The 13,931-nt window shown below is 37.7% G+C and overlaps 1 pseudogene across 1 annotated transcript in view; it reads right to left on the bottom strand.

Annotated features, from left to right (window-relative positions):
* Positions 1-3,103: 3,103 nt before the first annotated feature.
* LOC307055644 (ferritin heavy chain-like) overlaps positions 3,104-13,931 on the bottom strand; it is a 61,153-nt pseudogene continuing 50,325 nt past the window's right edge. Inside the window, exon 3 of the transcript in view lies at positions 3,104-3,702. The product of the transcript in view is annotated as a ferritin heavy chain-like (transcript). The remainder of the gene's footprint in view (positions 3,703-13,931) is intronic.

A 13,931-nucleotide genomic window follows, 5' to 3' on the forward strand; every position in this document is an offset into this window, starting at 1 on the left:
TTTCCAGCCTTATATAATCGTGTATTAATGTGATAGAATATTTCTCATATTGAGAAAATAATAGTTTTGTATTACGCTGAATCTGCCTGGGAATAAAATAGACACCTTATCAAATTCAGTGGAGGTGTCATGAGAATTGATACCTAAGGGTTGTTGTGGGAACACATTTAAATTTTAAAAATATACAAGATTTTTGATATTGTCTCATGCCCACTATATTGTTTGGGAATAATGCAGTTTCAATTTATAGAATTGCATCATGTATTTTAGGGCTGGAGAGAAACTTGATAAGTCCTGCATTGAACCTAAAGAGGAATGCATTGCCATAAGGTGCTCATTCAAAAATCAAATAATGATGTGAATAATGTTGATCATCTCTACTGGAGGAAAAACATGCTCCACATTAAACACATTACTTATTATATATTTATTTAACAATCTTGGACTTTATTAATACAATGTTTTGTAGTATGTATGCCTTATTTCTTTTCTTCTAGTTAAATGTCTGAATTCTGAGAAATTTCAGCATGCTTTGGTGAGAGGAACAGTCATCTTATTTTCAAAAAGATGCAGGCACAGACTGTTTTTGACCAAAAGGTGTATTACTGACCAAAATTCAGCCATCTAGTCTGGAAAATAAATGAAGAATTCTGCTGCTGGTGAGATGAATACATAGGTAGAGGGAGGTGAAGAATATAAACTACTTAGCAGCCTTAAACTTTCTCTTGACTTTGATATACGTGCTGGAGAAACATCAATGTTATCATTCCCAGAGACCATTCATTTAGAAATGTAAATTAGAACAGATGGAAAAATACAGTGTTGGGAGTTACCTATCAGGAAACAAAATGGATGTGTGTGATATCTACCCACTGTCATGGTGAGGGCCCTGCATTACACTTACTGTCTAAAGCTTACTGTGCTGAAACCTTCACAGCAAAGGTTCCTGTTCCTCATAATGACCTCTAAGTGAAAGTGAATGAGGTTTAGCTACCAGGTATGTGCTTCTGGAACAACACACGAAGGGCCCTATTTTTTTTTTTTACTTTATTTTTATATTATTTTATTTTTTGGCTGCGTTGGGACTTTGTTGCTGCATGCGGGCTTTCCCTAGTTGCGGCAAGTGGGGGCTATTCTTCATTGTGGTGCATGGGCTTTTCATTTCCCTGGCTTCTCTTGTTGCGGAGCATGGGCTCTAGGTGCACAGGCTTCAGTAGTTGTGGCTTGCAGGCTCTAGAGCACAGGCTCAGTAGTGTGGCACATGGGCTTAGTTGATCCGCGGCATGTGGGATCTTCCCAGACCAAGGATCAAACCCATGTCCCCTGCATTGGCAGATGGATTCTTAACCGCTGCGCCACCAGAGAAGCCCACAGTGGGACCTTTTAATGTTGTTTCCAAAGCTATTTTCTTTGGAATACTGTTCTGTGAGATTTGGTAGAAAAAGAAGCCCATGATCAGAATGTTTGGGAAACACTGAATATTTTATCCCCACGTTATACATTCAAAATGTATATTTTTTACATCAGACATAAAATTCCTAGAATAAACAAAAACTGAAAAAACAAAACAAAAGATCCTGCTAATTCGATTAATACAAGTTTTCCACTGAACACTTGTGAATGTTTTGGAGGCACTGGCTGATACTGAACACAGTCTTGGGAAGGTTGATCTAAGGAATTAAAATTCTGTAAATTATGAGGAAAACACTTTTAGGTGAGAAGAGATGCATATGGTAGCAGGCTTCAGTATTCTGTATTTCCATTTGGGAAATTGTTCTTATTTGATCCCTTCCACCCTTGATCCTTTTTCCTTTCAGTGGACTCTGTAGTAGGGATAAAGGGAAAAATGTCATTTACTACCCTAGAAGAGCTATTTACTCTAGTGTAAATACAGTGGAGGCTGGTAAAAGTGTGTTGATAATAAGACATATTAGCTTAGGTTCTCTTGGTAGCAAATAACAAAAACTAAATCAAAGTTGGATATGTGAAACCCAAGGGCAGAAATACAGCCAGGCTCAGGAAAGGTCTAGGAAGCAGCTATATCATTTCCAGTAATGTGATCGCCGAACTGCTTTTCAACAAAGGGCGTCTTCCTAATGAACTTCAAAATGAGCTCTGCTGCTTGTTGGAGTTAAAATATATATATATATATATATATATATATATATATATATATATATGTTTATACATATATATATGTATACACACACACACACACAAGCATGCATATATACATATGATACAAAGAAAGAAAACATATATAAGTAGATGTTTTGTTATTACAACATGCATGCCAGGCAGTGGTGACCATGGGAGGTCACCTCCGTGTTTCTGAGCAAGACAGCCTAACACTCATTTTTCCATTATCACTGTTGCCCGGAGTGAACTTGTCAAAGAGATACTCCACCATTCAGACTTCCAAACCCCTCCACCCCCCATCTTGCTACTCATACTTAACCATTAGTATTTGCATAATTAATGCACATAAACATTTCAGGTGAAACTGAAGACACCCTTTATTTTAATCCCTGCCCAATCCCATTCCCTTCACTTGTTCCCCAGAGGCAACTGCAATCATGATTTTCAGGCTATGGTTCTATACTTTCAGTATGCACATGCACCCACATTCACCAGGGACCCCTACCTCACCCCACCCCACCCCACCCCAGTCTACCCCCATATACCTACATTATTTATAAGGGGAAGACTGATTTTGTGTTTTCCAGGGCCCCATGGAACACCTTCTCCCTCCCACTGTGGAGATCCTGAGCTGCATATGGTTGGGGTATGGCTGTGTTCAGAAACTCCTGGATACCTGTTTTAAAACTTAAAAAATGAGAGATTTGCCCACATGAATCAACCAGAGACCTTTATTTATTTATGAACCAATAACTTTATTGGAAGAAATGGAAAAACTGGAAGAAAAAAACTTAAGTGATAAAATAAAGTCCAGGAAAAGAGAGTCCTGCCCTTGTTGCCAAAAAAAAACCAAAACCAAAACTTAAGTGAACTTCTTCTGCAAGGGTACTCTTGCTGTCTGCATGGCAGGCATGGTGACCAGGGCTCTGGTCACCCCGTGGCTCTGGGGAAGTCCAGTCCAGGCTCAGTTCTTCTTTTCGCCGTCGCCCAGGGTGAGCTTTTCAAAGAGTTACCCTGCCAGCTCGACGCCTGGGGCCCCCATCATGCTCAGGGTGGTGACATGACCCTCCAGCTGTCTGATGAGCGCCACCTACTGGCTGAGGTAGTGAGTTGCCAGGAAGTGGAGCAGGTGGGGGTCGCACTTGTCGGTGGCCAGCTGGTGCAGTGGAGCAGGCTCCGGGTCACTTGCTTCTCCAGGAACAAGGGGCACTTCATGGCCTTGAGGCCGCTCTTGCACTCGCCACTGACTGGCTTCCTGATGTCTTGGAAGTTGAGGCGGCCCCCCGCGGTGGTTCTGCAGGCGCTTCAGGCCCTGGGCCCACAGTGGCGCAGGAAGAACCGGCTGAAGTGCTTCAAGGCCACGTCGTCGCGGTGGAGGTAAAAGGCCGCGGCCAGGCACACGAAAGAGGCCTGGAGCTGCAGGGTGAAATGGCTGTTGACGGCGGCCTCGCAGTCGGCGTGGTAGCTCTGGCGCACCTGCGAGGGCGGCGTGGGCAGCGTGGTGGGTGTGAAGGCCAAGGTGAAGGCGAAGCCGCGGGGCCTGCGGTACCCGTCTCGGAGTCCCTTTCACGTGATATACCAATTTCCTTCGTCTTGGGTAAGTGCAGACTTCTCTTTTGTTTGTCAGAAAACAAAAGGCTTAGGTGTATTCTTAGAGAAAGAGCTTAACTGTGTGGATGTATTTATCCCCTCCAGCCTCATTTGTCCTTTCACTGCCACTCAGCAAGCATTTTTTTTTAACCCCTCAATGATGTTGTATGGAATGAGCCACAGTGGTAGGAAATACCATTGATCTCAAATTATCTTTCATTCATTCATTCAGTAAATATTTATTGATTACTTAATATGGCCCAGGCACTGGTATGGGATTTGGGCATATATTAGTAACAAAGAGAGACAAAGTCTGTTCCCATGAGGTTTGTATTCTAGTGGAGAAGCAGACCAAAACAAAACAAAACAAAAAATTACTGTTTTTCTCCCTTTATTGTCTCCAGTAAATACGTATAAGATATTACACATGTATATGATATTAAAAAGTCAATATTTTCTTAGAAGTTAAAGATGTTATAGTGGAAGACATAAGACCAATCTAGGTATTTATAATTAATTAATTCAACAGCCATTTCTATACAGTATTCCAAATATGTGTCAGTGTTTGACTCTGGAGACACACAGAAGAATCAGACATGGTCTCTGTTCTCAAGGTACAAGAAAGAGTGATGGACTGTTTTAAGTGCTCTCAATGATTTTAAAGTTTTTGGATAAAATAGCTGTTTTCACTTAGTTTTATTACCATGACTTTGACTAATGTACTTTTTTGGGGGGGTCCCTTTATTTCTCTTTGAAAGCTCATGCTGTGCTATAATCATTGTTTATGAAGGAAGCAAAGGATCAAATATCAACTGTCACTTTGTACACTTATCTAAGCAATTTTAGAGGCATTTAATTGTTGGGTCTATAAAGAAATAGAATAATAACAATGTCTATTTGATAAGTTGATGTTAATGATAGGATCATATATTAGAGATGGAAAAGAACTACATGATCAGTTTCTCAGTGAGATAAAATTGTATTCTATGTTTGCTTAACACCAGTGTTTAGTCTTAATATAATTGCAGTCTTTCAAAAATTTCCTGGGAATAGTCCATTGTAGACTTCACTGGAAGAATCTATTTAAATAGAAGAAATCTTGATTTTGTAGAACATTTTCTCCTTGTGTCCCAAGATTATTTAATAATTAATTTATCTGGACAACTTTACTCTTCAAATATTAAAATAATACTATTGAATGGTTCTATGTGTACTAAGGGGTGATAATGGTGTTTCTCAGATTTTTTATCCCTCATCATTACTCCCTAGGTTAGAAGATAATGTTAAAATACATGTTATAACTGAGAGAAACCTAAGGTTTAAAATCTAACTGTTTTAAGGGAAATCAATAAACTAGCATGAACTGGAACCTCAAATTTCCATGAAGGAAATATACATATATCTAAACAAAAACATTGCATCCAGTTTTTCTTTAATGAGGAATGTAAAGCTAAATACAAACACAGAATGAAAAAACTTCAGAGCAGATCATGTTTTTAGAAAAATTTACAATTTTATTTTTTAAATGTATTTATTTTATTTTTTAATTTTTGGCTGCATTGGGTCTTTGTTGGATGTGGGCTTTTTCTAGTTGCAATGAGTGGGGGCTACTCTTTGTTGCAGTGCATGGGCGTCTCATTGCGATGGCCTCTCTTGTTACGGAGCATGGGCTCTAGGTGCTTGGGCTTCAGTAGTTGTGGCACATGGGCTTAGTTGCTCCGTGTCATGTGGGATCTTCCCGGACCAGGGCTCGAACGGATGTTCCCTGCACTGGCAGGTAGTTTCTTAAGCACTGTGCCACCAGGGAAGCCCCCAAAATTAAAAAAAATTAGATAATCAAATTTTATAGTTTATAACTTGGTCTGTGCTAAGATAATGTCTTTTAAAATATCAATATAGGACTATAAGATGAAGGTTTCTTTGAAATGTTTGTGGTCAGTGTTGGTATTATGTTAGGATTCTCCAGAAAAACAGAACCAATAGAAGATATATTTGTATATTATATAAAATAAGGAATTAGCTCACGTGATTATGGAGGCTGACAAGTCTCAAAATCTGCAGTTGCCGTACTTGAGACCAGGAGAGTCCATGGTGTAGGTCCAGTCCAAAGGCCAGGAGGCTCAAGACCCAGGAAATTCAAGTTGAAGGCAGGAAAAAACAATGTCCCTGCTCCAAGGCAGTCAGGCAAGAGGAGTTCCCGCTTACTCAGAGGAAGGTCAGCATTTTTATTTTATTCAGGCCTTCAAATGATTGTATGAGGCTCATCGACTTTAAGGAAAGCAATCTGCTTTACTTAGTCTACTATTTCAAATGTTAACCTCATGGAAAAACACCCTTTCAGGCACAAACAATAATATTTGACTGAATATCTGGGTACCCCCTTTGAAGTTGACATATAAAAATTAGCTATCACAGTATTATTCATGATAAATGCAGAGTCAACAAATAAAAATTCTCATGCTATAATCTGCGAAAACTGTTTTGACTTTCAGTTCCCTTCATTAATTTACAAATGTTACAGAACTAATAGTTACACAACTGGCATTAGACAATAAGTTCTGACTCCATGTCAATGATTAGCTCTCATTCATTCATTCAGCATATTTCTATTGAGCACCTATTATATGACAGGTATTTTATAGGTACTAACATAAAAACTTGTTCTATAAGCTCCTCATATTTGTATTTCTTTTGTAGCTAAGTGCTAGTAAATGCTACATATAATTCCTTCTTTGAAAATTAATAGATGAAGTAGGATCAATGGTATAATCTTAAGGAAGTAGACCATAAGTAGCAGCAGTTGGTGGCTTATCTCACTGTCTGTGTTTTGTGTGTGTGTGTGTGTGTGTGTATACATACGTATAAATAAATCATTTAATGAGAGGTAGTGAAAAGTGATACATCAATATTCTATATCTCTGGGCTGTTCACTCTGCATTACCTCATTATTACAGATACTGGATTAGATTTGATTATTATTACCCATATTTTACAGATAAAGAAATTGTGAATTACAGTATGTAACATGATCAAACACAGAGCTTATAAATAGCAGAGAGTGACACTCTGAATTGGATTCCTCTCTAGGTAGTTTGGGAAGTTTGGCTGGACCATGAGCTCCATTAGAACAAAGACTGTTCAACTTGTGATGCTAAATTTCACATAGTAGGGGCTCAAAAATAGAAATTAAAATATTGAGTGGCCTATGAAAAGCTTTAGTCTCATTATTTCTCCAAATTAAAAAAATGAGTGGGAGTAGATGTTGAATATATATTTAAACTCTATTTCCTTTAGAAGGAAAAAAAATCAAAGACACCCAATGGTGATAAATTACTATTATAATTTTAATTTAATATGCATAAACATAAAACCAGGCATAGAAATTGGTATGCTTTTATAACTGTAAACCAAACAATTTGTAAATATATGCAAATACAACTATAAAACTATTAAAATTAGGAAGTTCCAATTATGCATCCGATTATGCTTTTTGTCTTAAACACAGTCCCTTGTCACTGAGAACACACTAGTTGACGAGATGCAGGTTTCCTTTCGAGTGCGCCGTGTCTGTGTCCCGACATCCGTGAAAGATCTTAGCGCTCTACCACCCTTCTTTACTGAAGACATGACATACTTTAGCTCATATGATGATTCATAATGTACTTTTGCTTTCAGGTAGTGGAAGTCATCATTCAAATATTGTCTGTCCATGTTCTTTTTTATTAGTTTGTGAAAAGTAATTCTGATGCAGTTTGTTGATTTCATGAAATACCGTTAAAAGCCTCAGTAACTTCAATAACTGAAGAGGCTGTTCAAACTGGGAATTGAGGGGGAAGAGCGCTACTGACAGAATTTTAAGGGATAACACTCTTCCCTTTGAGTTTCATTCTATTAAACTATTTTTCACCTCCCAGTCGTCACTTTAAAAGGAAATTTTAGTGTTTGCAGCTGGTAAAATGTGACTATAAGGGTGGACATGCGACAGTTGTCCTTTTTACACTAGAACATGCCAGCCTAGCAGCAGTCACACTCAGTGTGATTCAAAACACACACGCAGGCATGGACAGTGAGTTTGTGCTGCTGCATTGAGCTATAGACAGATCCAGATAATTCTGAAAATGCTTCCAGGAGTTTTTCATTTGGATGTAAACACAAGAACAGATCCATGGAATTCACCAATACAGGTAGAGAACACTGAATTAGAATGGCATGGACACACCATATATCTAGTCAATAACTATCTAGGACCTAATATATTCCAGCTTTGTGCTAAATGCTGAATGATTGCAACAGGCGTTGACTTTAATCTCATGGGCCCTAGAGTCGGTTTCAGTTCACTATGTTCACTGACAGAATGTATATGGGATGGATGTAAAATTAGATGCTAATGAGTTGATAATAGAATATGTATATATATATTGAAATATTCATATATATTCAATAATATTTTGTTTGAAATCTTTACTACTATTGTCACAGATCCAGAAATTGCTACAGACGTTCTCATACCTTTTCCTACATAGCAATTAGGTTTAGGGAAAATATTTTTGGTGGAATGGTGTTAGTCAACCTACAAATCCAGAATGTCTCGGTTGAAGGTGTAGATACTTTGTTTCACTAAAATCAAGTGTAAGTTTTTCCATACAAGTTAGGAAAAAAATGCAAAATCCTAATAAAATGTTCCTTATGATTCCATACCTTACTATACTATTAACCCAATGTGTTAATAAGCTTGTATTTAATGTAATCATTATTCTTCATAATTTGACATGAGTAATGTGCTCTCACATTTTAATTTTCTAAATTTTATTTTTTTGTGGGACGCGGGCCTCTCACTGCTGTGGCCTCTCCCGCTGCGGAGCACAGGCTCCGGATGCACAGGCCCAGCAGCCATGGCTCACGGGCCCAGCCGCTCCGCGGCACGCGGGATCCTCCCGGACTGGGGCACGAACCCGTGTCCCCCGCAATGGCAGGCGGACTCTCAACCACTGCGCCACGAGGGAAGCCCTAATTTTCTGAACTTTTATACCATATTCTCAATGACTTATTTGCTGATTTCCTTTTTTATAAAAATATGATACCTCAACCAACCACTGTTAAACTCAGCAAAAAGCACGGTTTCCAAAGTAAATGTTTTGTAAAGTGTTTCCTGTGTATTATTCACATTTATTACTTTTCCTCTGAGTTTTTTATATTTCAGTTCATACATGAAAAATAAACAATGTCCTTTTGACTTATTTTCTTGAAGTCTTTTGCCGTTTTCCAAATATATCTGAGTAGTTAAGGTCAGTTAAACCTATTTAAAGTTTCAAATTTCTAGGAAATATCTGATATTTAGTAACTTTCTGCCCAAATGATTTTAAATCTCATTTATTATAAAGTGAATTAAAAGATTGGCATACATTCTTTAAATAGAAAGATTATCAACCTGCTTTTGCTAATGTAGATGGTGCTCTTAAGTTCTGATTTCATACATGACAAACAAGCCAGGATTAAAGGCTCATTAATAATCTGCCAAATACTGTCAGCTGTATGACTCAATGCTCCATTAGTAATGTAATCCCTTGATTTTCTTCTGCCAGAAAAGTGATTCTTTGAAACCATTGACAGTAATATGAATTTATACATTATATGTGTGTGTGTGTGTGTGTGTGTGTGTGTGTATCTCTTGGAAGAGAGACTGAACGCCAAGACAAAACCTTGCATTCCTTTACAGGACGTGCAATGCAGATCTATTGTGGAGTAACTGCTGGATCTGGGAAGGAAGGTGAGGCTAAAGGCAGCCCATTAGAAAGGGAAGAGGCTGTTGGAACTGGGAGTTGAGGGGAAGAGAACTACTGACAATTTTAAGGGATAACACTCTTGCCTTTGAGTGTTTGTGTGGTAGAGTCCATGGCCTAGAGTAGAAGGGGGAAGCTGTACTAGAGCAGCTTCTGGTGGCGGGAATATTATTTTCTTATACATGCAGCTATTGAAACATTGCTTAACATTGCTCAGATCTTAACTGTCAAGGACAAAAAACAGTAATGATAACTGGAAATGTCAGTTCCACATCCACAATAATCTATTCACAATTGCTTCCCTCTTTCACGAGTTCTCTATCAATTATCCACGCTTCCCCCTCCCCCCAAATCATCACTTTTTCCTTAATCACATGTATTCCTCAGTTATGCTGTAGAGAACTGCAATTTTCCCTTCGTGGCCCTTCCCCCTTAATCCTTTTTTTTATTTTCCACATTAACAATCCCTAATTTTTAGAAAAAAGACAATAGCATATAAATGAATCAAGGTGCAGAATTCCTCAAATTATAAAAATCAATTCCTGGAGCGTTATTGATTGGTAACTGTATTGATCACATCAATGTAAGTATTTTAATCAGTCTGTCTACAGAGAGTGCAGCTACAAGATAAAAAAACATAATCAGTTTATTCAGTTGTTACAAATGTAGGAGGGGGGAATGGAAATAGGATTAACAAGATTTTATGCAGAACCAAGAGTCCACTTCCTTTTCTTTCCAGAGACACTATTCTATAAACCATGGTATTGCTTCTCCTAGCCAGACTATGAAGCATGTTTGGTTAGATTACATTTTGAATTATACCAGTTCATTGGAGTAAATGTCTCTATGGGACACTTGGGTTTATAAAACTCTGTTTCATAGCTGGATGATGTAGAGCATCCCTCAGACTATCTTGTTGCAAAAGAATGCTGTTGGGTCAAATGAACAAGAGAAAACAGGTAATAATATAATATTAGAACTCTCTACAAAATAACATCTCAATTCACATTTTGTGCTACGTTCAGTGACATCTTAGAAAACCATTCTGTGTGTATGTATGTATGGAGTGCACAGATTCGTACGTACATATTGAGCTTTGATCACTAATGTTAATGTTCGCTAAAATTAGTACCTTACTGTGGATTGTAGTATGAATATATATGTAGTAAATTATTATAAAGAGATATGATTATTAATATAAAATAGTATTCTGTATTTTATAATTAGGGTTAGAGTGGTATAATTTAAAAATAATAATAATATTGAATATTTTTGCCTACCCTTCCAATATTGGACGTTAGTTAGGTAAAGTAGACATTAGTGGAAACATGCATCTTAGCTGATTGTGTATGTATATACTCTGTCAATTTTTAATTCTTTAAAAAATACAAATGTTGTATTAGAAGCCATGGAGTGTTAGAAGTCAGCGGTGGAAAACTGAGGTTATTGATTATTTTGTGTTTTCATATCCACAATATGAAGTGATTTTGGAAGTTTTTTGCTAGCTACTAGAAAATAAGCTAAGATTTATGTTAGCTCTTTGAATGCATCTACCGAAGTTCCATCACTAGGAAAGTGAGGTCACCCTTCTTTGATTAAATCATCAAACATAACATAGTACCATTTACATGTCCTCAAAGTTTTATTACAACACAATTAATAGCCAAGATTTTAACTATTTACAAGGTCTTCTAACTATATACCAGATAGTTTGATGTGTACATGGCATGAACTACCTTATAAAATACAGCTGCCTCTTTTTATTTTCTAAATATTATAATTTATCTATATTAGTGAACTGGAGCTGTGGATCAGATGATAAGATATGCATAACTGTGTGCACTGAGTGATTGGAATGCCACTTGTTATCTTTTTTCTGGAAATGTCTATATAAGAAAATAAAAGGTACTTTAGAGAAATATGAAAAACATAGCAGCCTGATACTGTTCATTCTTACCCTTTTTGGGAATTTGAATAAGTAATTTATTCTCCCTTAACCTCAAGTTCTCTATTTAAAAAAGTGACCTTGGACTAGATCCTGTTGCAGATACTATGGTCAAATGATTTTATGCCCAGGGATTTCAGCCGTTGGCTGTGAATCAAAATCAGTTGAGGAAATTCTGATTCAGCAAGTTCGGGGTTGAACTCTGGCATATGTACAGCTGACCCTTGAACAACTTTGGGGTTAAGGGTGTGGACCCTCACACAGTCGAAAATTCAGGTATGACTTTACAATCGGCCTTCTGTATCTATGGTTGAACATCTTCATATTCAGTCAACCCCAGAGTGAGTAGTACTGTAGATTAAGTGAACCCACCCGGTTCAAGTCCGTGTGGTTCAAGGATCAACTGTACTTTTAAGAAGTGCCACAAGTGATTCTGATACTCAGCCAGGATATGGAATATTGATTCTATGCTATTTGGTGCAAAGAACAAAATGGGAATCTCTCAGTCTATATATTGATTATAACTTATCTAAATATCATACCTTACTAAGAAAAAATATCATTGGGTGTAGCAGTGGTAAAATAGCTGCAGTGTATTTCATTATAAGAGAAGATGGTTACAGTGTTACTGGTAGAAAAATGATCAGAATAGTGTATTAGTTAGGGTTCTCCAGAGAAACAGACCTAATAGGATATTTATATTATATTGGATTGTATTGGATATATAATAGGTTATTGTATTTTATATAATAGGGTAAACTATCGTATTGCGGTTGACCCTTGGGCAATATGGGTTTGAACTGTGTGGGTCCACTTATACACGGATATTTTTCAGTAAATACTGCAGTGCTACACGATTCGTGGTTGGTTGAATCTGCGGACGCAGAACCGGATCATGCAGTTTTTAACTGCACTCTAACCCCCATGTTGTCCAAGGATCAAATGTATATATGTGGGGAGGGGTGATTTCTTTTAAGGAATTGTCTATTGGCTTTGGTTTATGTGACTGTGGGGCTTGGCAAGTCAGAAATCTGCAGGGTAGGTCAGCAGGTTGGAAATTAAGGTAAACGTTCATGTTGCAGTCTTGAGTCCAAAAGCTAGAAACTCAGACAGAATTTCTATATTTCAGTCTGGAGGCATAGTTCTTTATTCATGGGAGGACTTCAGTCTTCATTCTGAAGGCCTTCAACTGATTGGATGACGTCCAGCACACTATGGAGGAATCATCTGCTTTTCTCAAAGTCTACTGATTTACAAATTAATCACATCTAAAATACACCTTCACAGCAGCTTCTAGACCAAAGAACCAGGCACCATAGACTAAGTTTACATGTAAAATTAACCATCATAAATGGTAAACATGAGTGAGGGCTAGCTGATGCAGGCAGAAGAATGCCGAAGTGGGTTCATTCAGAGGGAATGTGATTGGGTATCAGAGGAGGGCTGGCATATGCTGTGTGGGTGGAGGAGGCAGCAAGGTTGTGGACTACTTGAATCTGTTGGGGCTCAAAAATGGTGCCCTGAGCCAGCATGAATTCTACCACAGTAAATGTGGTAGGCAACTGAGGGTGGGCAGAGACACACAGGATGTCATACTTGAGACCAATTAGGCTTCATTTAACCAGTGAGTTTCATCACGTTGATTTTCATAGTTTATTCTCATTCCCTTGTTCATCTGTTCATTATAGAACACTCCAGTCAGAGCCTTTCAACTTTCTTGAGCATTTGTTTATTAGCTTGGTGGTGTTGGTTTTGGTTGTCAGTACAGCACTATTCATTTTTGGAGTAGTATCACTTCATACTAAGGCAGTTGTTGCCTATTGATTGAACAGGCCCATTGTAATTTCTCTGCACTCCATAGCAATATCACTTTTCTTCAACCCAGGAAGGGTTGATTGAATAAGCAAGTTGCTTCCACTTTTAGTCTTTCAGCTGCCACTTGGATACTTACCATACTTTGAATCCACTTGCCAAACTATCATGACCCTGTTATCCTGTGTGCCCACCAGTTATATACATATTATCTTTCCTTACTATCTTGCATATGCTGAATTTTGACTTTCTTCAAATTTGGTTACCTTGGATAATACCATTACTACTTTGGTTTTTAAAGCCTTTAAAAGTCTTTTGGGACTATAAAAGGCACAGGGCTCTAGAAATGGAATCCTCAGATTTTGGTGTGCATAAGATTCACCTATAGCTATATGAAATGCAGGTTCTTGGCTCCATTTCTAGAAAATTCTGATACAATTTATATGGAGAGAGGGGGTTTTGCAAATCTGCATTTTACAGGAGCTACAGTTTCTACTATGCTTAATAGCTATTCTGTGTTGATTCATCATAATGCAATGCAACTATGCACTTAAACAAAAACTAAACCTTTTTTTGAGAATATTAGATTCATCAAACAGTTGCAGAAATAGTACAGAGAGTTCTCATATACTCTTCACGCATCTTACTCTAATGTTACTATTTTA

Source organism: Hyperoodon ampullatus, assembly GCF_949752795.1.
Source record: "Hyperoodon ampullatus genome assembly, chromosome: 7".
NCBI lineage: Eukaryota > Metazoa > Chordata > Mammalia > Artiodactyla > Ziphiidae > Hyperoodon > Hyperoodon ampullatus.